This window comes from Harpegnathos saltator, unplaced genomic scaffold (genome assembly GCF_003227715.2).
Source record: "Harpegnathos saltator strain DR-91 unplaced genomic scaffold, Hsal_v8.6 scaffold28, whole genome shotgun sequence".
NCBI lineage: Eukaryota > Metazoa > Arthropoda > Insecta > Hymenoptera > Formicidae > Harpegnathos > Harpegnathos saltator.
In genome coordinates this window covers 348554-376384 of record NW_020230072.1, presented here as the reverse complement: position 1 = coordinate 376384, position 27831 = coordinate 348554, and the positions used below count along the sequence as shown (strand labels likewise).

At 47.4% G+C, this 27831-nt stretch overlaps 1 protein-coding gene across 1 annotated transcript in view; it reads left to right on the top strand.

The window, feature by feature from the left end:
• nolo (ADAMTS-like no long nerve cord) overlaps positions 1-27831 on the top strand; it is a 266805-nt gene that overhangs the window by 143737 nt on the left and 95237 nt on the right. The window lies entirely within an intron of this gene.

The window sequence follows — 27831 nt, the reverse complement described above, 5'->3', positions numbered from 1 at the left end:
GTAATCCTTCGTCCATTATCGGCTCGGAAAGTTGGGGAATCGCGGTCATGGCTGCGCGCAAGCCATGGTAAAAAGGACGAAGCGAGCAGCCCCATCTTGCGACTCGAATGACGTGTCTGCTCGAACGTACAAGTGCCAGGCGCACACGAGGGTCGACGACATAATACAGGACTGTGCGCGGTAGAAAGAGAGAAAGCGAGAAAGCCGAGAGGGCTGAAGAAAGTGTCACCGAAAGCTCCGTGAAAAATAAACATCTTTATTCACACGGCGGCCGCGGACCGCCACGGAAATGGGTCGCAGAAATCGGACAACTGCGTTGTCGCGCGCGCCCGCAAAGCCGTGTCCTGCTTTTACCTCGTTTCAGCTAGCCTCCTCACCTCGCCCGGCCTGGCCTGACTTGGTCTCGCCTCGCCTCACTTCACCTTGCCGCTAGGGGTAACTCGCAGGAGAGTTTTACGCGACTCTTTCCAGTTCGCGAAGAATGTTTAAGTTACTGTTCCTCTCCGAGGGACGTCACCGGGCGGGATTCTTCAGCAGCGATGTTTCTCCTTGTCCTCGAGCCGCGTTTAAACGCCAGCCGGATAAAGACCGTATCACACTAGCGACTCGCGGCTGCGACTGCGACTGCGACTGCGACTGCGACTGCGATTGCGATTGCGATTGCGATTTCTTGTTTTCCAATCACACTTGCGATTGGCGATCGCGGCTGCGGCTAAATACTGTCACACGTACAATCCCAGAGAAGGGGTTTACATTCTACAAGATCTACTAAATAATAGTCTATCTCTTTATTAAATTGTTTCGACATTTAAAAAAAAATGTGTAACACATAAAACAACACTAGATATAACCTTATTCTAATGATCACCGACTTCTACATACTATTATAAATAAATGTGATTATGACGAGCGGGTTTAGGGTCACGTGATTATACGTAGTTCTGTGATTGGTTGCGACTGCGGCTGCGACTCGAAAAATGGACAGCCGTCCAGACGATAGTCGCGAGTCGCTAGTGTGATACGGCTATAAGACGAGGCAAAGAGAAAGAGAGTCGCGCTTCCTGTTGTTCCCGCAAATGAGTCGCGAATGTCCCGTTTATTACGCATGACATGACATCGAGGTCGCGCGACGGCGACGGCAAGGAGCCGGGGGAGGGAGGGAGGGAGGGAGGGAAGGAGGGAAAACGGTGTCGCGGTACATGCGAGAGACTTTTCGGCGAGATTTACGATCGCGAGACTTAGCCCGCTGCTGAAACGCAGCCGCGGTCAAACGTCTCGTTCTTCAAAATTTCACGCTCCATATCGTGGCGAAAATTCCTTCCGCCGAGTTTCACCCTTTCCGCGGGAGTGATAAGTACTTATTCGTAGCCGGCAGCTTTCCTGAGCGTCGGGCGCGTGAACGCTCGGATAATCGATGTTGGAAATTACGTCACGGAGATATTTTCCTTTCGTCCTCGCTCGTCGAAAAGATCGACGAGCTTGCGCGCAAGCTGTGTGAATTTGGCCCCTCGACCACCAAGAATTTAATTTTGACCATTGCGTTTGGTAGCGTTTGATTGTCCATTCCTAACGTTTGGTAGTCAAAAGTGCAATAGTTCTCGCAAAAAATAAAAATTATATGTGAAGCTGGCTCTCCCGTCTCGAAAATCGGTTTCCACGATGTCCTGGATAATTTTCACCATTACCAACCGTTTGGTAGCGTTTGGTAGTCCATTCCCAATGTTTGGTAGTCAAAACTGCAATAGTTCTCGCAAAAAATTATAATGTGAAGTTGGCCCCCCCGGCTCGAAAATCGGTTTCCACGGTATCTTGGATAATTTTGACCATTACTGTTCGTTTGGTAGTCGTTTAACTGTTTTATAAGTAAAAATAATTTTTTTGTCATCAACTTTTTTAATTCTCATTAAAACCTCTATTTTCCTTACGACTACAATTTCAATTATCGTTCGTGATGAAATAAACATAAAATAGCTACCATTAAACCAAAATTACTAAACTATAGAGGTTTACTCATCCCCACTCTTTCGTCACGTCACAGAGAATCCTAACGCACTTAACGTAGTAGTGGTTATTATATTATATGATCGTGGTAGCGGCATTTTAATTTGTTAGTTTCAAAGAAAATATTTTTTTATATAAGTTATGTTCAATACTTACCTCGATAATTGGTGTTTATAATTAAACTGACGCTTAAATTCGATTTTACATATCACATATCGTCAATGAAAACCACTTGAAGCCGCTACATAGACGCCACTGGGATTCACGGTGATGTCAATATCCTTTCTTGTCGATGCGTCTTCTGGCCAGAAATTCGCCGATAAGCAAATCTTTATAGTTTAGTAACATTGCAAAGTTGTATTAAACAAATGATTATAATGAAAATTATGTATATTATGAAAGGATGCCGCGGGAAGTGCTTTTTTAAACTTGGCAGGCCAACCTAACAATCGCAAATTCATTTTCATTAAAGTTACTATTTTCTATCAAACGTCAGGAATTGACTACTAACTGTAAAAATATGACCATCAAAAAATTTGTCACAATGAAAGTTACATAGAATATCGCGACAAAGGAATGTCGCATAACATTTTTTAAACTTAGAAAGCCAGCTTCACAAATGCAAACTCGACTTTCACTAATAACGGAAACAATTTTGACTACCAAACGTTGGGAATTTGGACTATCAAACGCTACCAAACGAATGGCAATGGTCAAAATTAAATTCTTGGTAGTCGGGGGTCAACTTCACACAGCTCTGCACGCACGCACCTTCCCGAGCGGATTCCAACTTCTCGCTCGTGAACTCGCCCGCGAGCGAATTTACAGTTTCTCCCGCCGAGTTTGCGTAAAATTCCACAATAAAGAAAATTAAAGTTTTACATATATGTGATTACGTATCCCGCGTAGACGAGCCGGAGAGAGAGAGAGAGAGAGAGAGAGAGAGGGGGGGGGGACGAAGGGAATAAAAGCAAGCGGTCGGGCGAACGAGTTACACTTTCTTAAAGTTACGAACAAGATTTATGCAGGGAAGAATTAACAAAGTTGGAGCATTACCTCGATAGAACTCGGGGAAATCATAAAATTTTTGTAGCTCTCGCGCACTCATTTGAGGACTTGCCGCGCCACAGACGAATCCTCCGTAGCGGAGAGAGTAACGAGATCGCCGCGGCGAAACGGTCGCTCTCCTCTCGATGAGTGAATCTCGTCCATGATCGGCCGTCGATTCGATCGAGATTCGTACGTCACACGACCTGCGAAGACGTCACGAAGTGACGATGTCTACTTCGGTATTAATATCGACCGGATGAAATATTGAAGCCGAAAGACCGCGAAAACGAGTTCCATCGCTGGCGTAGGTAGCGGAATAGTTAAAACGGGACATGCTTTCCCGCTGCTGAGCTCTTCAATTACGTCCGACCGCATGTGACTCCTGATGGCTGTCGCTCGCCGTGGGTTCCGGCCTGTGTAATAGTTAAACAGGCCATCGCCCACACATATCCAACCGGGGCGCGCATTTGCAGCATATGAACGTGCGCGGAGATTAGCCGGAAAAGTGCATCGCAGTCGTTCGATTCACCTTGCGCGAAACCGCCGTCGCGCTTTCGCGCATTTTTCACGAGCGCTCATATCGTCGCGCGGGACTCAGCGAATCTTAACCGGGGGTATTCGCGAGTATAAAATGAATTCTCCAGCACGAGGCAAAAAAGTCGAGGTTATAAACTGTTAATAAAAAAACTGAAGCCGCGCTTGAATCCACTTATTTCATGTATTAATTATCTCTCTCTCTCTCTCTCTCTCTCTCTCTCTCTCTCTCTCTCTCTCTCTCTCTCTCTCTCTCTCTCTCTCTCTCTCTCCCCCTCCACTTATTCTATATAATTATCTCTCCTCGAGACATTCATTCTCGCTCTTCTTGTGTCGAAGTGATTTATTATACATTTCTCGGGACAGATATGTAACATGTATCTCTTCGTATTCAGATTTAATGTAGAACTGCGTCGAGTGTTGAAGAAAATGAGATTCCACGGTGAAACGAGGGTCTTATCGAGCCTAAGTGTGAGTTCTCCAATATCCGCTCCGATTAAAACTTCTTTCCGGCTTCAGCGTGCGTCGCGGTCTCCCGCGGTACCCCGCGGAGAAATAAGATTTTACGCTTCCTAAGCGACACACGAGCGCAGAAAAGAAAATGTTAGCGACTTCTCGAGAAACGGCGGTAACGCGAGCTCCGTTAGCATCTCGCCACGCGACGTCAGAACGTTCGCGGTCGTTTTCTAACGTCGTCGAGTCACTTCCACACCGTCGATTACGTTTCGCTGGAGTTACACACTCGGGTGTTACATCCTGCGGCGTGCAGCAGCACGGGCCGAGTCTGGCAGCGGCGGCCGCGGCGATGGCGGCGCAAAGTATATATACATGTAAATTGGCCGACGCGCTTCGTATATTCCGCTGTCTCGCGGAGTAATCGCAATCTCGCGAAAAGCCGAGGGATAACGACGGCGTGCGGGAGAGTATCCTATCGTCGTGAATCTCATCGCGCTGGCTGGCGGGCCTCCGAGCGAGAGGAAAATATCTGCCGCGTAGCCGCACATCACCGTTACAGAAACGTACTTATGGAAGTTCTATTTCGAAGTCCGAAGCGATTTCTACGGGCGAACTTTTGCACTATTTTGAGGCGATTCAGCGGGCGCGAGCAACCACGCGCGCGCGTACGTGTAGGTCTGTGCGCGTGCGTGTGTACCGAGAAAGTTTATGGAAGTATTCTCAGGAGTTATCCGGGATTTTTATTAAAAATACGCTCCCGCCGCGCGAATGTCTCCGGACGTATTGGGAGATACGCATCGCATCGAAGCTTCGCTCGTCGACAGAGTCGCTTGTGTTATTTTCGCTCGGGATATATCGCACGCCTTCAAAATAGAGAGAAAGAGAGAGAGAGAGAGAGAGAGAGAGAGAGAGAGAGAGAGAGAGAGAGAGAAGGGAGGAGGGGAGAGAGAGAAAGTAGCGAGAATGTTCTATCAAAATTCCGTAAACTCCTCGAACTAGTTTCGAGTGATGCTTGCGAGCTCTTCCTCCCGACGAGAAGCAGGTTCGAACGATATTTGTTACGTTTCGAGCGACATTATCGCTAACGTTGTCGCGGAGAAAAATCGCCTTCGACTATTTCAGAACGACGATATTGCAATATCTTCGGCACAATATTAGAACTTCTGAAAGGCTCTTTACCGCACACGGGACCGTGTGCGGGATGCACCTACGCCGAGTTTCCGCGGACGATGAAACCTTCAACGCTCTCGGGAAAGCTCTTACGTTAGACTCGCAAGTCCATGAACACGTGTATGTATGAATAAACGTCGTGTTCTCACCTGCGAATTTGCGCAAACTGTCGGCTCGGGCGGCAGAAGGCCCTTTCCCAAAGCTCCGTAGTTACGAATCTTTCTGCAAATTGGTTGATCTCTTTTGAAAGAGAGAGAGAGAGAGAGAGAGAGGGAGAGAGAGAGAGAGAGAGAGAGAGAGAGAGAGAGAGAGAGAGAGAGATTTGGTCTTTAGCAATAAAAACTTTCATCTAATATATTTTATACATCTCATTCACGTATACATGTATACATTATTGCAATAGATTCAACATCAGTAATCATTGTGCAACACTTAATAATTCACATAATATGTGGGACGCTTGCATATGTTTCCTCGTCATATTTCTCGGAAAAAGTGGAAAAAGATTTTCGCCGGCGTACTTTCGCGGAGCGCTCTTTCATTGCTACGCGTTCTTTGCGGCGTACAACCGTTTGCAGATTAAACCGGCGAATTCCACGCGGCTTCGCAATTCGTCACCGAGACGAGTTGACCGCCGACAGTCCGTAAAACACAATCGCGGCCAGCGCGAGACGCCGGAAAAATGCGCGAACAGTTTTACGGCACGACCGCTGGCGCCATCGCTACGTACCTGAGGCGCGACTATCTCCTTACGGTCGCAGACCGACACTTTTATTCCGGATGTCATTTTGCGTCCCGACTACCGGAAGCCGTCGGTCGCGCGTAAAACTTGCAAGCCTGCCAGGGGCTCCTTGTTATCGCGACCTTTCGCTCGTTTCGCGCTCGCCGGAAGACGTGTGCAGAAGACGGTGCACCGGAATAGGCTGCGAACCAATGATCGCGCGCGTACGACAACCTCGACAATTCTGTTCCACCCTTGCTTTTATGGTTGTTCTTCTTTTCTCTCGTTCGCGCGTGTAAAGCACGCGCACCCGCCGCGGACGGAGGGTTGATCCCCTCGATCCCCCCGATCGAACGAACTAATGGCACGTTCGAAGCGGAGGAATCCGTAGGGGCAATACTCTCTCTCTCTCTCTCTTTCTCTCTCTCTCTCTCTCTCTCTCTCTCTCTCTCTCTCGCTCTCTCTCTCTCGCTCTCTCCTCTTATTTGTCGAAGTACGAATTACATCTCGCGAAATTCAGCAGTCTGTTCTTTTAAGATTAATAGCTACGATCGGCTCTCTGTTCGTTCTTGCGGAGATATTTTCGAAAGAAAGTGAAAACTATACAAACGATATGCGTGACGACACACATATTATATGTGTGTATTGTCACGTCTTGATCGTGAATGTTTATGAGTAGTCATTTCGGGTCGTTTTTCGGGTCAATGGATTAAACCAATTTACCCTGGGATCGACAAGCCTGTATGTGTGTATGTGTGTGTGTGTGTGTGTGTGTGTGTGTGTGTGTGATGTATGGATGTGAAAGAGAAATAGGAGAGAAATGAGTAAATTTAACCAACTGATTTACTTACGTTTAGGCTTTTTGGTTAGTGGACTTTAGAAGCGTTCTGTACTAGTTAACGACTGACTGAAATGAATGAATGGAAATAGGAGTCAGAATGGAGAGGTTCGGCTATGTGACACTGGACAAAACTGTAATTGTCTTAAAACAAACCTTTATTTACTGGCTGAATACAACTGAGAGGCTTGTATATGAATTCAAGTAGAACTAGTGTGAATAGCAGTTTAAATTAAAACAAAATAAAGATGGTAATTGAAATTTACAAAGAACAATTGATGTAAAGTATCAAAGATAATTTTGGGCATGTATGATAAGTTACTATAAACTGAGATTTGAATATTGCAGAGAATTAAAAAGAATTTCGTCAGGTATAAGAGTTTGAAGTGCCGAAATATTTCCCAAATGTCACGCAAGTGCGCAAGAGCTGTGTGTTCTACCGGCTATGGCTAAGAGCTAGAGCCGCCCGTTGTCATCCGTTGTCAAAAATATTTATTACGTCCAGACTGAGGATCGAGTAGCCAAAATATCCGGTCTAAATGTTATTGTTGAATTAATTTTATGATCGAATTTAAAAAGGTTGCTTAAAGTTACGCGGACACAGTGGTAACAGTATATATACGATGAACAGTATAATTAGTACGAGCAAAACGCTCATGTATACTCATTACCCCCGCACATCTCGCTCGACGCGAACAACACTCCGACTAGAGTGAGCAAATTCAAGTTTCATGGACGCAAGAGGTAATGCAGCTTTTCTGTTCGGCCAAAGTCGAGTCGGCGAGGCGCCTTAGCCGGTTTTCACGCGCAGACCGGTTAATCCCGAGTGTTTCGCGGTTAATGATAGCTCCTTACTTCCGCGAGATACTCGGCGATGTTGGAAGGCCTCCGCTAGATAGGGGAAAATAAGGCCATATTCCGCGTAGGAAATATCGTATGCGACGTATGTACGCCGTATATACCAGCCCGGTGTATCTCACTGTTTCCCAGTGATTGCATCGCGGTGGCGGCGGCAGCGGCGGCGGCGGCGGCGGCGGCGAGCGTAAAACCAACTTTGCAGATGCTACGGCGGTGCGGGGGATTCCGATTCCGCGCGCATAAGGCGAATCTGCAAAGCGAATTAGGATGTAGCGGCGGTATCGAAATATCGTTTGTCTCTTCGCCGTACGTGTGTTTTCTCCCTCCCCCTTTTCCCCGACCGCTTCCGCGAATTCCCGATGCGTACGTGGTGCGCGTACAGGTAGTCGCGGCTACAGCTTTCGCTGAGCGCGGGCGAATTCGGCGGAGGCGGCCTCCTCGGGGCTGAATATCTCGGTCTGCGAGATTGCAGACCGATAAACCGAGTCGCTATTCAGGGAAATGACATCGATTAAGCGTTCGCGTGATTCGGCCGCTCGATGATCGCGATAATCCGTGGGGGGCGTCGTTTTGTGCCAATTCGCGCGTGCGCGCGCGCGCATTACGTTTTCGACGTTGCGAAATTGATTCCGCGCTTCAATCGAAAAATTTGCATGACGTTTCGACGAATTGGCCGTTTACTTCGCGCGGAAATGCGGCGAGTGAGTAAATTGCCTTCGTGAAGAGTATCTCTTGTCTCTCGTATCTCGAGATGCACGCGCTTCATTGTGCGCCCGCCAGACAACGCCGCACAGTCCGTACCTGAAACCCGTGCCACCTCTTCATCTTCTAAGGAGTATAGTCGGGCTTTTATAAGAAAACCCGCACGCGGCGGTATAACCCGCGGAACGTGCCCGCTCATGCACGCACATACACAAGCGCTCGTCCGACCTCTGCGGACTTTATGAATCTCTCTTCATATACGTGTGACTTGAACAACGCCGTCCTCGAGGACATATTACATGCAGAGAGTTTAAAACGAGAAACATTAAAGGGGGAAAATCCATTTAGGAGGTCGAAAAATAACATAATTTCTATGATTTCTTTTTTGCAACTGCATAATAAAAGTTATCATTTACAATACTTTAGGTATGTTTTATTTACATATTGAAGAGTGCAAAATAATTGTTTAGTAAAAAAATATAAACATTTTGTTGCAAAAATGACGCGATGTTTCGTCGCTGACATCGTAGGCGCACTGCGTACAGGATAGCGCTCGTTCTAATCATCTAAAACAAAAAATCAAAGTGCGTCTTAAAATTTAAGCCAATACCTTCTAGGTGAACTAAAAAAATTTTGAAAAAATAACTTTACAATAACTTTTTTTATAATAAAATGTTCAAATTTTTTCGTAAAAATCACAACTTTTTTTTTAAATCGCCTAAAATTTCAATTTTTTCTTTTTTTACATTTTTTTGTTTAACTAGAAAGTATTGGCTTAAAATTTAAGACGCACTTTGGTTTTCTTGTTTTCTTTTAGATAAGCAGAACAAGCATTATCCTGTACGCAGTGCGTCTACGTCGGCAGTGAGGCGTCAGAAATATCGCGTCATTTTTGCAACAAAATGTTTGTTTTTTCAGTAAAAAATTATTTTGTACACTTCATTATGTAAATAAAACATACCTAAAATGTTGTAAATGATAACTTTTATTATAGCTGCAAAAAAAACCATAGAAATTATATTATTTTTCGGCCTCCTAAATAAGTTTCCCCCCTTAAATCTTTGCCCGAACATAGTTTCCACGCACAATCGAGGAAGAAACATAGATTTTCATACGGCTTTTCTCTCTCTCTCTCTCTCTCTCCCTCTTTCTCTCCCTCTCTCTCTCCCTCTCCCTCTCCCTCCCTCTCTCCCTCTCTCCCCCCTCTCCCTCTCTCCCCTCTCTCCCTCCCTTCCTCTCTCTCCCTCTCCCTCCCTCCCTCCCTTTCACTCTCTCTTTCTCTCTCTCTCTCTCTCTCTCTCTCTCTCTCTCTCTCTCTCTCTCTCTCTCTCTCTCTCTCTCCCCCTCCCTCCCTCCCTCCTTCTCTCTCTCTCTCTCTCTCTCTCTCTCTCTCTCTCTCATCTCCGTGCGTGTGTGTGCGCTCGTGTGACGGGTGAAAAAGTGATAAATGAAAAACAAGCTGCGATTGGCGGATTTTGCAAGGTGAACGATTCCGCGAGGGGGAATTGGTTGAGCAAAAAGAAAACACGCGTTTTAATTGGGGGTCGAAAGTTTTTTACGTTCGTATTGTTTCCGCTCTGATGACCAGTTTCAAGCATGAGCGCGTTCATGAACATTTCGCTTCCTTCTTTTCCTCGCACTTACCTTGTAACGTGCAACTAATTTTACTTGCGCACGTTGTTTTATATACATATCACGAGATATTATTAATATATTTGTATAAAAATACGAGAGAGCAACCTTGGCTTGGCTCGATAGACACGCGAGCTACCATAAGAGGCTTATTTGAGGCTGAATAATGGATGACAAGGACGATAATTACAGCGACGAGCCCTAATTAAATTTTCTTGACCGTATTAACAATTGAGTCGCTTTGTTCGATTACCGCAGAATACGCGGCACAGCCGCGTGTAATTGACTGCTGATGAATTATTTTTAGCGCCGTATTGTAGATTATCCGCGGTTATAGGCTCTTATATACCTCGTGATCCATATTCGAACGAGCATAAATAGTCCGTCGCTGTCATATTAATCAATTTGCCTCGTGCAAATTTAAACGGGGATTATTAGCAAACTTCCGACCGCGGCGTGCCTACATTTCATGCAAATTAGCGATTCCGATATTTTCCGTGCCACGTGACGTCTTCGTAATGCATTACTGTCACGCGGTGACGCCGATTGCGCCGATTATTCGCGCCCATGATACACGAATGCGATAATAAATAACATCAATCGCAGCGTCACGGTAATTATGCAACTCGGTTTTCGACTCTCGGCGATATTTTCAATTTTGCGCGCCTTACGCATTTGCCTGTTCCCGCTTATCTGTTTTTCTCTTTTTCTTTTCTTTTTCTCTTCTGCGAATCATGCGAAAAACCGAAGACGTGCAACGAGTACTTGCTTGCGTACATTTTCGCGCGTGTCGCGACACAAAGCGCAGCCGATATCACGGCCGACGGCAAGAAAGAAAGCGGCGACGTAGGGTTTCGCAAAGCAATCGCTGATACTTGCTCGTGCGTGCCGTTACAATGAGCATCTGAATCTCTTTCTTCTTCGTGCCACGGCCACGGAGGAATGTTCGCGCTTACGCCGCCTCTAGTGGCACTTTATGAAGAGGGTAAAATCTGTCGACGTGGCGGCCGCGCGCGCACGAGACTCTATATGTCGCGCTCGCTCTTAACAGCCTAATTGTATTTAACGGGTGTTCAGTTTCGAAGGTATCGCACGGCGATTGTACACCTATCGTGCGACTCGACGGCTGTGCTTTCCCTCTCCCTCCGTGGCCGGGAGATGTATAGGTGAGTTAACGACGCTTGTTTGAGGCGGGCTTGAGAATATGGACGACTCGAAATTAGCGTAACCGATACTAACGACGTATCCTCGGGTAGCGGCATGTAAGATACATGATTTTCTGGCCGGCGCTCGCGAAATGCCGGGCCGGATCGATGAGACACGAGACATTCATGCGGAAATACACGATGAGCTCGGCGATATCGCGCACCTCGCGACGAATTTTGTACGTAAACTGCAAGATACTCGTCTCTATGAGTGTAGCTGCCTTCTCATTTCTTTTTCTTTTCCTTTTCTTTTTCCTCATTTCCTCTCTCTTTCTCTCGATTCTCTGGCGTCTCTCGGCGGACGACAATAACAAGTAGGCGCAATGAGGACGGGAGAGATTTTCACGGTTGTACGGTTAAATTTAAGAATTGATTCGCAAGGCGAGAATCGCTCTTTTTCTCCTCTCTAGCGGTCATGAGCTTTCTGCGTCGGAGATAATCAACATTAAGTCCCACTTCTCTCGCAACTCGAATTTACAGCAAGGAACATGGACATTTTTTGAGAGAAAAGCTCGCAAGAAAATCGAGGCAATTTGCGAAACTTGTAAAAATTTTTAAGTATACCCAATTTAACTTCACACTCGAGATCATATTTATCGCTTTAGTTTCAAGGAGCGATTTCGCGAAGGGACACGGGGAACGAGAGAGAGAGAGAGAGAGAGAGAGAGAGAGAGAGAGAGGGAGAGAGAGAGAGAGAGAGAGAGAGAGAGAGAGGGAGAGAGAGAGGGAGAGAGAGAGGGAGAGAGAGAGAGAGAGAGAGAGAGAGAGAGAGAGAGAGAGAGAGAGAGAGAGAGAGAGAGAGAGAGAGAGAGAGAGAGAGCGAGAGAGAGCGAGAGAGAGAGAGAGAGAGAGAGAGAGAGAGAGAGAGAGAGAGAGCGAGAGAGAGCGAGAGAGAGCGAGAGTGCGCGCGCGCGCGTGAAGATCGCGAATACGAGCGAGTCGAGATGTTCGTGCGCTCGTCCGCGCGACAAGATCGGCCGCCATATGTATCCACGGCATGCCGAGAGATATTAAAGAAGATAAACAGGCGAGAACTTGGCCTCATTCATAATTCATGCCGCTAATTTCTCAAGGTGGCGTACAGTCTCTGCGTTATTTCATTATCCAGAAAATTCTTGAATTATTCGCATGTGGCGGAATCTCGGCGGAAACTTTCGCCTGGCGCTTTATCCGTTATCGCCCGGCGAAGCCGTCGCTCCGTTGTGCCGATTGCAATTGCGAGCAGACGCACGTAAGGCCACACATATGCCACCCTTTGTCTGCGCGTTCAAATCTCGTTCGGGGACTGTGGGGACAAATTAAATTGTTTCTCTAAAGCTTCAACTCGGTATACCTCGATCGCCTTCGATCTTTCAAGTCGGCGCACTAAAGTACAATTCATTACTCGCGACAGTTGCGTCGAATTCGGGGCTGGAAGGTCGGATTCGATGTAGCAGGCACTTTTAGATTATTCTCACATAATTACGCATTCATTCGTAACTCCAAGCAACGATTGGAGGTTAACTCGGTTTCCCGTCGACTGATTGATACGTCGAGCTTCTCGTTAAACACAATCTCTTGTCGCATCTCGTTCTCGCGTTCTTCGGCTCCCTCCGCTGGAACTCCGAGCTTTTGCGCTCGAAGTTATCAAATCTCCAAGAGAGTCCACCAGGATGATGTAGCGTTAAACAATAGATCGAAACGCGAGCGATATACATATATATATATATACGTATCTCGCGCGGTCGGTCTGAAAATTCTCATTAGCCGCATCCATCCGGTTAATGATATTTCGATGCCGCAGTGGCGCTCTCGCAGGCAGGTATGGCCACGACCGTGATCTAATAATTTCGCGAATCATACAGTGGCCAAGCGACGGAATAATTGAAATTCCGCTCTACATAGCCGTATCAATTGGATGCGAACATTTGTTAATTGAACGCCACTCGCGGTACATCGGCCATGCGCGCGCCCGCGCCGGCGATATCCATTTTCCTTGTATTTACCGGAGAAACGACTGAGCGGGAGAGAGGGAAACAGGGGGAGAGGATGTGACAAGGAGAGGCGCGCGCGACGGAGTCTAAGGTTCGAATAAATATTTCCCGGTTTGCAATCGGGCCAATATCCGTTAATCGGAAACCGATGCCATTATCTGTTCTCGCGCGAAATTGATTGCGATACTAGATAAACAGGAGCGCTACGCTTTAAAGGGGATTTTGTCCCGCCTCGGTATGACGAGTAAATTTGCCCGTCCATAGTCGCGGCGCACCGTTGTAATATTCATAAAGCAGATGCTTTAATGCGAATTACGCCGTTTGTTATCGACCGGTCGCGTTAATTCCCCTCGGCGTCGCATGACGTCAGCTCGCGTCCTTTTTTTCTTTTTGCGCTTGTGCGCACTTTTATCCGAGCAAAATTAACTTAGCGACCCGCTCGCGCGAGTTCGTTCGATAGAATTACTCACCCGAAATATCGAAAGCGTTTCGCGCATAATCGCCGCCCGTCGAGTAACATAACGGACATTTTTTTCCGTGATTTTCGGCGAATGAATAACTCGAAAAGTGCTCTTTTTTCTCGAAATCTCGCATTGAGAGTTTGCAACCTCTCGGTAGGCCCTTGAGAAAACGGGACTCTTCCGTTCTTCGACTGGGGATATTTGACTAATTTTTCGTTATCGCGATAACTGATACTGTGGATTGAATTGTTAATTAATCTATCGCGCAACTTTGTTAATATTTGTCGAATTAATCGTGTAGAATGATATTGTTAACAATACAAACTATGTTCTCAACTTCAGAGAAATGTCTCTCTCTCTCTCCGAATACTTTAAGTTAAGACTTTACTTACAAGTTCCCCCTGCTAGACGATGTTAGTGCAAACCGGTCATAATTCCTGGGTATCTTACACAATCTCTTCGTCGGACACAAAGCAAGACGCTGGCTTGCGCAATCTCACATAGGTGTATCCGAAATCTAATTCCTAGTGAGCAAAAGTTCTATTTTTTCTTATACTCGTCGTTCAAATTTTTTGTTGTGCAAACGTGTTTATTTTTCTTTCTCTTTGTACTCGGTAATCTATAATTTTGTCACTTGCCACGGTGCTGTTAGAGACGGTTAACTCTAGAGCAGTGATTTTCAATCGGTATGCCGCGGCACACTGGTGTGCCGTAAGAGGATCTAAAGTGTGCCGCGGAAATTTTTAAGAATTTTAATTGTTATCTTTTTATCATAAATTATAATAATAAATTGTTTTGCTTTATTTCTTGGCCCTGGTGCATTGGATGGTGCATTTTGTTTATTTTAATAAATAAATAAAAAAGGTATATTCTTTTTTATACTCTTTTTTTGATCATCATAATTTAAATGTGCCGCGGAAGTTTAACTATAGGTTGCCGTGAGATAAAAAAGGTCGAAAAACACTGCTCTAGAATAATAAAAAACGCATACACACACGACACACATTGTCTCTCATCGTTCCTCGTTCTGCCTGAAAAACGGAAATCGCCCGACGAAATTCGGTCTCGCGCACAAGTTCCGTAAACATTCGTTCGGCGGAACAACAGGCGCAATTGGATCGCCGTTGTTCCTAACCGTCGCGCAATTTCTTAGCCGACCGGGGTGGATAATCGCGGACGAGACGTACACCGGCGCGCGCAGTGTGGCTGGTGGGTTAGAAATCGGAGTACTTTGTTTCCCACGGCGCAATATAGCCGACTCGCGCAATAACAAAGCCCCGGCCATAAGTCGCGCGGGACGTAATCGCGCGCGAGGATCGTTGTGTCTTATAAAACTTTTGCAATTTTGAGGGAGGTGTGACTGACGTGTAATAACCTCCGCGTGCTAGCAGCGACGGCGGCGGCGGTTACCAACGCTATTTCCACCCCCGGCCCCGACGCGCGCTTCTTCCTCTCCTCTCCGCCGAACGCGTCCGTCGCCGCAGATTTCACCGACCCGCCAAGCATCGATTCACGAGCCTCGCTTCACAAATTAACTCCGAGTGGAATCACTCTCCCTCCCTCCCTCCCTCGCATTTCTTCGCTCCTCTCTTGCGTCAAAACGCGAGAATCCGCGCGGAGGATAAGTTGAATGACCGCTTCGCTGTCCTCCCCCTCAGCCTTTCCCTTTCCCTTTCCCTTTCCCTCTCGCTCATCCGCGCTCGTTGGCGGGCGTCGTTTCGCGTTACGGGGTGCACCGTCGCGGCGACACGCGAAAATAATAATCGCGCGCGGCCGCGAACGCTCGGAGCGGAAATTGGGATCAAGTCTGTATCGCGCGTGCGCGCACGAGCGATGGTTTATATCACAGCACTGATGGTGTGTACTCGTTGCAATTTTTATCCTCGTTACCCGCGAGTGAATAACCCGCCGACGTTGACACGAAACAGCGATTTCGTAAGTGCGCTCGAAATGATGGTCTATTCGCCTTTTAATGCTGTATCGCGCGCGAAGCGAGTTTGAAATTACACCGAATTAAATTATACACGAGCAAAAATAATTAAAAAGTCGTGGAATTATTGATACAAAATTCGAGCGCGTTTCGTTTCGCCGATAGGTTACACGGCAGAGTTTTATGTTCCACGGCGGTGAGAGAGGTTGCAGAGAGTGATGGAGTGATGGGGAGGGGGTAGGACGGAGCGGGGAATGAGGAGAGGAAATCTGGGACATGCGGAAATAATAAAGTTCATTATGTTTCATTTGGTTCGCGTTAATGAATTTCAGGGAGAATTACACGTGCCGGCTTTTATCGCGGCCGCGCGTATCCGCGCGATGTGTCGCGTGTGTTTTTCGCGACGCGGCGTCGCCGCCGACGAACGCGACGTTTTAATTGCCGTGCGCTAACGACGACGGTCCGGTCGGAAACATGTCACGTATCGAGACGGTGATTGTGCGGCCGTTGTCGCGGGCATTAAACCGTCGATTCTCAAACGCGCCACGCGTCGTATTTGCCATCGCAGGGCGCGCGACCAGACCTGCGCTGCTGTCAGATGGTCTCAGCACCGCGCGAATGCGATTTTTGCGCATAAAGCTCGTGTCGCGCACGTGTCACCTCGCGCGACGAATTCTCCCTCCGAACCGCGGCGAACTCGGCACGCTCGTATTTGTCCTGGCCATCGATTATCAATATTGCATTAGGATCGATTGTCGATATTACTACATCGGGGATTGTTAACTTTTCGCGCATGATTTTGCCCGTAGATTTCGGCTGCCCCTTTTAATTTCATTCCGATATTTTACTTTCGACCACTCGCCGCGACACCCGGCGCGATTATGCACAAAGCGGGCAGATTCAAATGGAAAAACCCATATAACGCGGCTCGAGCGTATATTTAAGCGCGTTTGGCGTAATCAAATATGGATTATCGATTATGCAGAGGCTAATCATAATTAAACAGTTACATCGACGACACTCTGACCTAATTAGCGGCGTACAATGAGCGTACGCTGAAAGTATAATGCGAATATGATGGACGAGCTGTACATTCGATAATTCATAATAGCCGCAAAAAGTTCCAGAAAGACAGAGGAAGGGGAGTGAAAGGGCAGAGAGAGAGAGAGAGAGAGAGAGAGAGAGCGAGAGAGAGAGAGAGAGAGAGAGAGAGAGAGAGAGAGAGAGAAAGAGAGAATACAGAGGCGATTAAATTAAACAAAATTCCAGAGTATCGCGGCAATTACGAGCGTGAAGGCGCGTGTCTCCACTTGAATTCAATTTCAGATGAAATTATCCTCCCGGCCGCGCGAGGGTCTTTTATGGTTCCCGCCCGCCGCTCTTGCCAGTCTCGCCCCGCTCCCTTCTCCAATCCTTGCCGTGCTATTAATTCTTTAATCTCGGTGGATTATCGCACGACAAGGTTAATGAAGCTCGGGCCGAAATCGCGGGTAGAACAAAAACGAGCGTCCGCGAATAATCATAAATACAAGGGAAATAATCTCTTTCCTCCGCCGCCGCCACAATGGCAGGGGATATGAGGAGCCGGCCGAATACCGCGAAGCGCACAGCCGCGATTCCACCCTCTCGCTTTTATCGCCTTGTAAAGCGATCCACCGGGGGATCGTTCTGTATTTAACGTACACTTGACCGTGCTGGCCGCTCGCTTGTTCGCGCGCTTATACTGTGATACTCTGTATTCGGCGAATGAAGATTCGTATTTCACGCACAGCACGCACGCACGCACGCACGCGCCGCGCCGCGCCGCGCCGCGCCGGCGGGGACAGGCGGGGTGATTCGCGCGAGCGCGGGGCGCTCTGTGAATTTTCCACAGCCGTTACCGGCCGACTTTATCGGCCATCGGCGAGCCGGCGACTCCACTCGGGACTCGGGACTGCCGGGCCGCGACGCCGCGACTGCATAACGTCGCGCAATTACGCCAAATGAGTGCCGCGATTAATCGCCTTTAATCGCCGGGGATTAATTAATTATTCCTGTGACAAGCGTTGAGTAGCGACGGCAGCGGCAACGGGGCGAATGTAACGAAGCGATCGTTTCCTCGTCTCTTCGTTCTTTTTATTCTTTCGCTTTTGTTTCGGTCTCGGGGCCCTTTTTCGTCGTCGGGACGTGAATTTTTTCGCTGGAAAAATTTCGCGGAGTGAGTTCAGTTATCTCTCCCTTGTAGCCCACTCGCACGCGTTTAATTTAACGTAATTACAAACTGCGAACTGTAAATTTCAGGAGTGCTGTGGGAAGGGGGAAGGGATGATGCTATGTCGAGATAATAAATCTATCGGGGCGTAATGTCTAGGAGAATTCTCCACTTTCTTTCGGATATATATATAGCGGCTCGCGAAAGTATGCGAACAATACAACTATAAATCGAAGAAAACCGTTCGGATACCTTCGCGAGGCGCCTCATTTGAGTGTATCTCGGTATTTCCGTTAATTATACGGATATTTAAGAACCAGGTGGGAAAGTGTTATCACCGCTATATTACACGTGCGCGAGCCGTCGGCAAAGTTGTTCGTGAAGAATTTCTCGAGAACCCATCGAAATACGTGCCAACATTCTTCGTATCGTTGTATAGCACCGCAAAGTATTGAAGTAGAAAATTATTATTATTATTATTATTGTGTGTAGATATATGGGAAAATAATTATTTTGTTTCATTACTTTATTCAATCATTTTATTCATAATTATTGAATTATGAATGAGAAATATGGAAAGTATTGAAAAAAAAATTATTATTATTATCATTATGTGTAGTTGTATGGAGAAGCAATTATTTTATTTCATTACCTTATTCAATCATTCTGTTTTTCATTACTTTATTCAATTATTTTGTTAATTATTCAATTATGGACGAGAAATATGTCTTATTATCCCTCCGACGAAATTATTGCTTATACTATAATTATTGCTTATACTATAAGAAATGATATGTTAAATTTAACATATTTCATATGTCTCAAATCGTCCACTCTCATTTATGTGTTAATTTAACATATAGCAAATATGTTAAAAAGTAACATGCACAATTAAAGAAAGAAATTAACACAAAAATTTAACATTTGAATGCCGTCAAGAATTACGGTTTGTGTTAAATAGACATACAATGAATGTTACTTCAACATTTGGGAAAAGTAATGATCTATGATTTGATGAAATGAAAATGTTAGATTGACATAATATATGTGTTAAAAATTCAATCTATACATAATAATCTTAACTTAACACATGATAACTGTTATAATGAGGAAAATAACATGTTTTAGGTATTGACTTTAACATATAAAATATGTCAGAGCAAGAATTCATGCATTTACATATAAATTGTGTTATTTTAACACTTGGAAATGTTATTTTAACACTTGAAAATAGTTAATTTTAATTTAACACAAGAAAATCTGAGTAACACAACAACGATATGTTAAATTAACACACGACTGTATAACAAATTTAACACAAAACTTTTTATACACAAAAAATTTTAACAAAAGTACGAAACGTTTTTAACTGTGTAACACGATCGGTATCTGATGATAATTGAATGATAACGACGTGCGATATTAATACAAAAGTATGTAAGGCCGTGTCATCCGCGGCCTGTGCGTGCGTGCGTGCGTGCGTGCGTGCGTGCGTGCGTGCGTGTGTGTGCGTGTGTGTGTGTGTATGTGTGTGTGTGTGTGTGTGTCAGTAACTCGATTAGCGTTCCCACAGCCGCGACCGTTGTTCCCTCAGCGAGGGGATAGACAGGCAGCTGGGATAATCGCGTTCTGAAGCGACGGACGCAGTATTAAGCGAGTGCCATACTCAATCGAGATCTTTTGGAAAACAGCGGGGGAAGACGATTATCGGGAGTGCTCGGTGATGCGCCACGAAGGTACCCCAAAGATGCGTATCTGAGACTCGGTCGAAATGGTGCCTGGGCCTTCCATTAACAATGAGGAGTCAGGCGGGCGCGAGTGAGGGTGGATTGCTTTCTGTGAGGAGGGGTGACCGAGACGGCGCGACCGAGAGACAGAGAGAAACTGTGCCCCGCTGTTGCTTTCAATAATTTGGGAGTCTAATGTTTCGCCCGCTCTCCCCCCCTCCGCGGCATCCGGCAGGGATCCCGTTTTGGGGAAGGAGGAGCGGTACGGGCAGGGACAAGGGAGGACGCGAGAGAACGAAAGGTCGGGGACAGGGCGAAGGGAGGGAACAAATTGACACCTGCACGCGAGGACGGAATCTCGGGGCTGAATGTGGCGGGGACGAAAGTACCGGCGACGACGGCGACGAAGGACAGAGAGGCGATTGAATAATGCAGGCGCGAAGTGAGGAGCTCGCTTAAAAATCCGACCATTCAGCCCGCGTTTCTCCCAATCTTCCCTTGTACTTCTCGATGAAGAAAACACTCGACGGTATCGCCGCGCGATATCAGCGCGCGCGAGCTCACGAGGCTGAGATCGGCTGAGAAAGCGAGCCCGATTATTCTCCCCGCGATAATGACGAATCGCGACGTTCGCGTGCTGACTTGGAGAGTGATTTACGACGTCATCGTGTGGGATCCCATTGAAGCAGCCGTTCGCCGCGTATCGACGAACAAAGTTTCGCGCCGCCGGACGCTCGAGCGATGCTCGTCTGCAGCGCGAATTTATGCGCTAACTCGCATCGTCGCGTTCTACACCGCAGGTGATATGCACGAAGTGACATGGCTGAAGAGAAGACAACACGGCTTTGGACGGCAATAAATTTCACCGCCAAGAACAAGATTTAACGAAGGCTCGTTCTATCAACTGTCGTTGACCACGCTTCGAGGCGGGACAAAGAGGACCAACGATTGCATCGCGCTGCACGATTGCGGAGCTTTTTATGAATACGTCATTGTCCAAACTGAATAAGGGACGTACGCGCGTACGCGTATCCTTTCATTCCTCCTTTATTTGTCTACCAGAGCGAGACTGCGCCGCTGGTAGATAGCGGTGGACGGTATTATTATGAAAATTACTTCCCCCCTCCTTTCCCACCTCGCGACTCTCTCCCCGTCACGAAGAGTAGATAGATCGCACCGTGAATGAATCTTTTTTAGATATCTGTTATCCTTCAAAAGGAAGAGTTACCGTTTCATATTACACTTTATTGTGCGCGAATAGAGATTCATTAACGCCGCCGTATATTACATGAATACCGCGAAATATCTCGGTTCGAGATATGCCACAACTCTTTCTCTCTCTCCCTCTCTCTCTCTCTCTCTCTCTCTCTCTCTCTCTCTCTCTTTCTCTTCCCCTTCCCCCTCTCGTTCTCTCGTTTTTTCTCGGTCTCGAAATAGAATTCCATGAGATATATTTCGACGGCTTACTTCTTATCCCACTTAAGACATCGGTCTTTCTAAGCCTATTACGCGGCCCTTTAATACCTTTTCCCCTCTCCCTCCCCGCAATCCTCTCTCGACCCATCTTTTTCGTTTCGGTTGCGTCCCTCGTCGCCGCGCAAGCTCGTCGACGTTAACATATAAACTACGAAATCCGAAAGCGACTCCGTATATCATAATTTGCCGCCATAAACATCTCCGCTTGAAAATAGCTTTCGGGTGATTTACGCGCGCGCACGCGCGCGAATCGGTTTATCCCGAAAATATATCCACATATTTCGGAAACGGGTCTCTCCCTCCCTCTCTCTCTCTCTCTCTCTCTCTCTCTCTCTCTCTCTCTCTCTCTCTCTCTCTCTCTCTCTCTTTCTCTCTCTCTCTCTCTCTCTGATAGTTGCGCTTAAGCAGATAGATACACACGGAACGATACGGTAATAAGTAAATTTGTGTTTTAACCCACTGTCACGTTACTGTGACGGTCGTTTCGTAAATCCCATCGCTTATACACGCGCGTCTCTACGCGTCGAATAAACTGCAGCTGATACTTTCCGGAGCGACGAAAAAATATGAGTCGTTTTTAATACGCACGGCCCGCCGTATCGAGCCGCGAGACAGCGGGAAGCCATTACAGAGCGCGGGATTGAAACCGCGTGACTCTGTAAAGACAGATAAATAATATCTTTTGACATCCCCCTTTTGCTTTCAAGCAAAGGCCTCGTTTGAGGAAACTCTGCGAGAAGCGCGCGCGCGTCAAAGAGAACACCGTTTGTTGCATCTCGCGACGTGCGTGTGAGCCCTCCCTCTTGATGAATCGGAACGAATTCACCTGCATACTCACGCACACGGTCTCTGCATGCGTTTTTCCGTAGTAGGACATAAAGCAGCGTAATAAAACGTTGTAAAAATTGTTAGCGCTGCTGAAGAAAGAGAGAGGAAAAGGGGGGAGGAAAGGGAGATAGGAAACAGGGTCACGCGGAATTTCTCAATTTGCGCCGGCCGGGCCTCGTCGAATCCGGAAGCTCGCTAACTGTCCTCATCTTAAAGACATGTCGAGCAGGTGAGGATACGTGCTTAAACGTTATCGCTCCGCACATAGCAACGTCACGGGGCGGCCGGCACGGTTGCACCGTCTCTCGCGCAACGAGCTCGATGCACTCCAACACCTCGCATAAAATGATGGACGCGAAAGGCGCCGAGGCATTCATTATGCGATGCTCCTGCATGTACGCGCGTATGAGCGAGTTTATACGTGCGGCCTTGTTTGCGTAGCGCTCAAGGCAAGGGAAATTAAGAGACTGAGACGGGCGCGCGAGGGATTACGAGGGCAAAAACCGGTGGAGCGGCAACGCGGCGCGGAGTTTACGGCTGTTTACGGTTGTTTCCGGCTGTTTACGGAGCGTCCGAAACTGAGAAAATCAAGAGGGCTCCGGCTGAACTGAGCACGAGGGAGGAGGAGAAAAAGAGAGAGAGAGAGAGAGAGAGAGAGAGAGAGAGAGAGAGAGAGAGAGAGAGAGAGAGAGAGCGAGTGAGCGCTGCGGAATTGCAGCAGGAAAACTGCGAGGCGCTCTCGCGCAACTCGCGAGAGGTGGCGACCGATATCGCGAAGGGAGCGCTTCGAGAAAATCAAAGGGCGTCCCGGTTGGAATCCGCGAATATCCTCTTGAATTCTCGGCAAGAAGAAAAAGGAGGGCGCGCCAGTTCGTTCCTCTTTCCCTTTTTTTCCAACGGGAATTCTGCGAGTATTGACGTTGGATATTAACTTCGGCGGCGGCATAAATCAGATGTCGTCGAAAGACGTAGCTGGGAGCGTAAACAGGCGAGAATAAGGGTGACGAAAAAGAGTGAAAAAATCTGGAGAAAGAGGAAGAGCGTCGCGCGCCGGGCACAGTGCCGATTTTAAAGGAAGCATCGCGAGGAATTAACAACAAAAAGGCTCGTTGTGCGCGAAACATTCGACAAAGTGACTCTTGCTTTCCGTTTCCTGTCATATCCCGTTTTAACGTAAAGTGTTATGGCATAAAGAGAAAGGGAATAATAATAAAAAACAAAAACAAATATAAAAGAGCCACTCTTTGTGCAATACAAAATCACGCATTAATTAGATTTATAGGAGCGGAGAGCACTAAAAACACGGGCTGTCAAAGGCACACACGTCGAGATCGAAGTGCAAAAGAAGCGAAACAAGGACTAGGGAGAGAAAGAGGGAAAGAGAGAGAGAAAGATAGAGAGAGAGAGAGAGAGAGAGAGAGAGAGAGAGAGAGAGAGAGAGAAATCGAATGAAAACGCGCGTACAACGCACGCGTTTCAGCGTTTCGCCGAAATATCGGGATCGTAATAGTTGTCGCGATGCGAAACGACGCGCGGAAAATATCTGAAGAAGCGCGCGACGTTGTGAAAAAATCAGGACGCCGAAGGCGAAACGTCGCGCGAATCACCGAGACGAAAATGGATGAAATGCCGACAGAGAGAGCGAAACGTGGAAACGAAGGGTTGGCGGCGTTCGGTGAAAGACAGAAGGGTGTTCCTTGGAGGGTGCTCGCGCGCGCGGAGCTGCCTGGTTCGGTGGTAGAGTTTGAATAATGCAGACTTGCAACGCTGCTTAAAAGTGATCGGTTTGCCTCCCCCACCTCCGCCCCCTTCGTGCACCTCTTTCTCCCTCCTCGCTCATGTTTCCGCCGCCATGTCTTTCTCCTCCCCCCTCTCTCTCTCACCTTTCTTCTTATTCTCTCTCTCTCTCTCTCTCTCTCTCTCTCTCTCTCTCTCTCATTCTCTCTCTTCTCGCCGACGATCCCTTTAGAATCCCACTTCCAGTTCGTCTTAGAGTACGAACTAAGATTGATTTTAGATTGGGTGGGAATTGGGAATAGCGGGCCTGTTACTCTCTGGCAGCCCATTCCGTCCTCCCTTTACCCTTTCTCTTTCTCTCGCCATCGTTCCCTTCCATCGAGGTGCCATCTGACCTTCTTCTCCTTCCCCTTCTCTCTCTCTCTCTCTCTCTCTCTCTCTCTCTCTTTCTCTTGCTCCCTTTCTGTTACCTATCTTCGTGTACACGCGCGCTTACACATACCTCGGCTATGTAATATGTTCATGTAACTGGAAAAGGCGTCGAGGGTGCACTGTACTTGCAACTGCACTCGAGAGTTATTCCCTCGGCGATTAGAGCGAGAAAATACAGAGAAGAAAGATTTATAGACGTCGGTTCTCTCTTTCTCTTTCTCTTCCGACGCGCGCTAACGCGTTTCGTTAACTTTACGTCGCGTGACACGCATCTACACTCTGCCACAATCTGTCAACTATCCAATTACTTCATTTCACGTTGCTCTTGTGCCTACTTGTGTTTTATTATCATACGTGTATGCTGCATGTACGGGAACGTGTCTAAACAGATATTAAATATATTGTATTGACGGATCTCTTCTCGCCGTTGGTTCGCCTAGTCGCTCGCTTCACGCTCAATTTAACGTGTTTCGCTGAGTCTATAATCGCCGACGGCACGAATGGAATTATGGAAGAAGAACGTCCACCTCTTTGTGAACGTGACCGTGTATAAAAGCTGGTCTTGCTGGGCAAGATTTATCCTAGCCGGCGATCAACCCTCCCAGGGGAGTATAAAAGTGCCAAATTAGAGTGGTACAGCGAGAGACTGGGCTGGTGCCGTGCCTATATATAGGGCAGGGCGAAAGCCCGCATTGCGGAATGAGAGATCGCCTATCGGGCTATCACTGCTTCCCTCCGCACGCCCGCCGCGATGCCAATTTGCGAGAGATCGCAATTCCAGATGATGCGGGAGCATTTGAATCGGGACAATCATTTAAACTGCCATTTAAGGTCTCGCCAGAACACCGTCTACTCGCACATTCGACGACTGGCAACCAATGACACGTGCTGTGATATATGTCCGCGCGCCTCGTCGTTACATTTAAGACGTCGTCCTGCTTCTTTTTCCCTCGATGTCGGTTTCTCGATAAGAACATGCGTGACACCGACACGGGCCGCAACGCGCAAATCGATCGGATTACGCGTGCTGGAACACAACACTGCTTGCTGCGCTTACGCATTCGCGTTCAATCGAGTACATTTCGTCCTCCATCTGTTCGTTCCACTTCACAGCGCCGTGTCATTTGAAAGAGATCACCGAAATAAAACTGCCAATAGTGGCCTTTGTTTTCCGAGCCTAAAGAGATGTAAAAGCGGATATCATTCGATATCGCGCGAGAGACAGATAAAAATGTCTTCAGCGAACGAGATTAACCGAGCAGCTCTGAAGCGTCCGTTACAAAAATGCCTCACGACGTGACGCGTTGATTCGATTTGCCCCGTTTTATCGTTGTAACCTGCGACAACGACGACGACGACGACAACGACATGGTCATATCTATCCTGGGACGCGCCGACCGAAACGCCGCATTGCAGGCGCCCTTTCGAGACAACCGTCTGGAATCGGTGTTGCTATTTTTCCATTCACGTAGACACCACTTGTATCCACGAAATTTATGAAACTTCACGGGAAAGTACGAGATTCCGCTCGTGCGTTCGCTACTTTGAGAGTTTGGTTACTTCATAGTGCTTCTCTCTCTTTCGCTCGCTCTGATCTTCATCTCTCTATTTTGCGAAAGTTTCACTTCTCGCTATCCGCCTTTACCCTTATTATCTTACTTTTATATTCACGATGATAAAATGTATTAAACACACATCGGAGGTCGAGGGTCAACTCTTTGCTCGCGACTGCGCAATTTTTTCAGACGAGAAGCAGGGAGTGAAAGGGACGCGCTCATTTTCACGACGTCGTTATCGTCGAGGCCCAATCACAGAGACTGTGCTATTTGGTTGTAGTCGGTAAATGGAAATCGTCATGTCCGCGAGCCAGAGAGGATAAACGGGATAATGGTCGGCGGTCTACATTTTGAAAATGATTCGCACGGCGATCGAGCGAGTGCGCGGGCGCGCGCGTTCCCGCGAGATCGATGCGCCAATAATTTCCTATGACGATCACGGCTCGCTCGACTCGCCCGACATTATTCATCGGGCGGAATTCCGAATAAAACAACCGACGCACGGCGGAATCACGTTAAAAGCTTTCTAGCTCTTTCCGCCAAAACGATTCTCCGTGCTTCTCTCCCTCGTCCATCCGATACGTCTCTTTCCTTCTCTTTCTCTCTATCTATCTATCTTCCTCGCTGCCTATCATCACTCTCTGCCCTTTCACTTCCCGTCCACTTTTCCTCTATCTTCAGTTCCTATCCATCTCTTTAGCCTTCTGTAATCCAACATGCCGGCGTTGAAAAGCGCGAGCGGGCGAGCAAGCGAGAGAGCGGATGCTGAAGCTGAAGCGTGCGGCGAGCGAAACGAAAGGGACAGTGGGGGGAAGAAAAGGCAACGGATGAAACGGGGAGAGAAGAAGCACCTTGGAAATAAATTTCATAGTACAATTCATGGAAAGTGCCAGTCGCCGTTAACACAACACATCGAAATGCTCTCTCTCTCTCTCTCTCTCTCTCTCTCTCTCTCTCTCTCTCTCTCTCTCTCTCTCTCTCTCTCTCTCTCTCTCTCTCTCTCTCTCTCTCTCTCTCTCTCTCTCTCTCTCTCTCTCCCTCCCTCTCTCTCCCTCTCTCTCCCTCTCTCTCTCCCTCTCTCTCTCTCTCTCTCTCTCTCTCTCTCTCTCTCTCTCTCTCTCTCTCTCTCTCTCTCTATCTCTCTCTCTATCTCTATCTCTCGTTTTGCCTGTGTAAATGCGATGGTGTAACAAGAGCTGCTACGAAAATGGAGGGTGAGTGGAGGATACGAAGTTCTCGGATAAAAAGGATTAATTGCTCTCACCGTCGTTACCCCTTTTCCGCGCGGTAAGAAACCGATACAATGGCTCATTATCGCAAACTTGGGGTAAGAAGAGGGGGCGATTGAGGCGAGCTCGATCGGGAGAAATATTTTCGCTCGCGTATCGCGCGCGTCGTTCGCGCGGAAGGGGAGACCCTCGTCGACAATCAATGGTTTATGTGCAACCCTTCGTAAATATATAATCCCGGCTCTTTTTTCTTCTTTCTCTCTATCTGTGTGTAATCTCATGCTTTTCATAGGAAGCATGACGAATCGAAAATTACGCCAAGGGAAACGGAAAGCGCAACATACAAATTTATTAGCAAAGGCGCGCACTAACGCGAACGAACGTGCGCTCGCTCGCGAGTATACTTTGCATTCCGTTTCTGCGGTATCTTAAATTGGCCGAAATCGGCGTACGATTACTATCGATCGCACTCACATCGTGAAACATCGGGACGCGAATTCGCGGCGACGGCTTTCCGACCAGAGTAGTGGCGAAAGTGAATTTTCGAAATCTGCTTGGTTTAGACACGAAGACGTGCCGGGAATTCCGATCGCTGCGGCTGTTGCTGCCGGTCAAATTTTTATCACGTTTGTTCAGCAACTTATTGATTCGAATAGGCGATCGATGCGAATCATGGGCGACGCGGTGTCTGAAACGCATTTTATACGCTGCTCCGGAAGACCATTAGGGAGACGCTGATTATACCGCTGCTTTATTCTCGGATGACACATTTATGAGCGAAATAAAAGCCCGACAATGGGCGACACGGGTCGCGACGGAGGCCAATAGCGCACTGCGTCGGGAAATAAGTGGAGTCTGTGCGGAATAATGTTTCCTTCGCGGGCGAAAAGCATCGTCATGACGGAAAATTGCTACAAACGCGCGTTGAGAGAGAGAGAGAGAGAGAGAGAGAGAGAGAGAGAGAGAGAGAGAGAACGTGTTGTCGGGATAATCGCACGAGGACTCAGATTCGATTTTAAACGAGAAAAATGTATGCAGAAGCTATACACTCTATATCGTGCTTAAAATAATTTCGTGCGACCAAAGTGGCGTTTAAAGTATAATAATAAATTTTTATACATCTC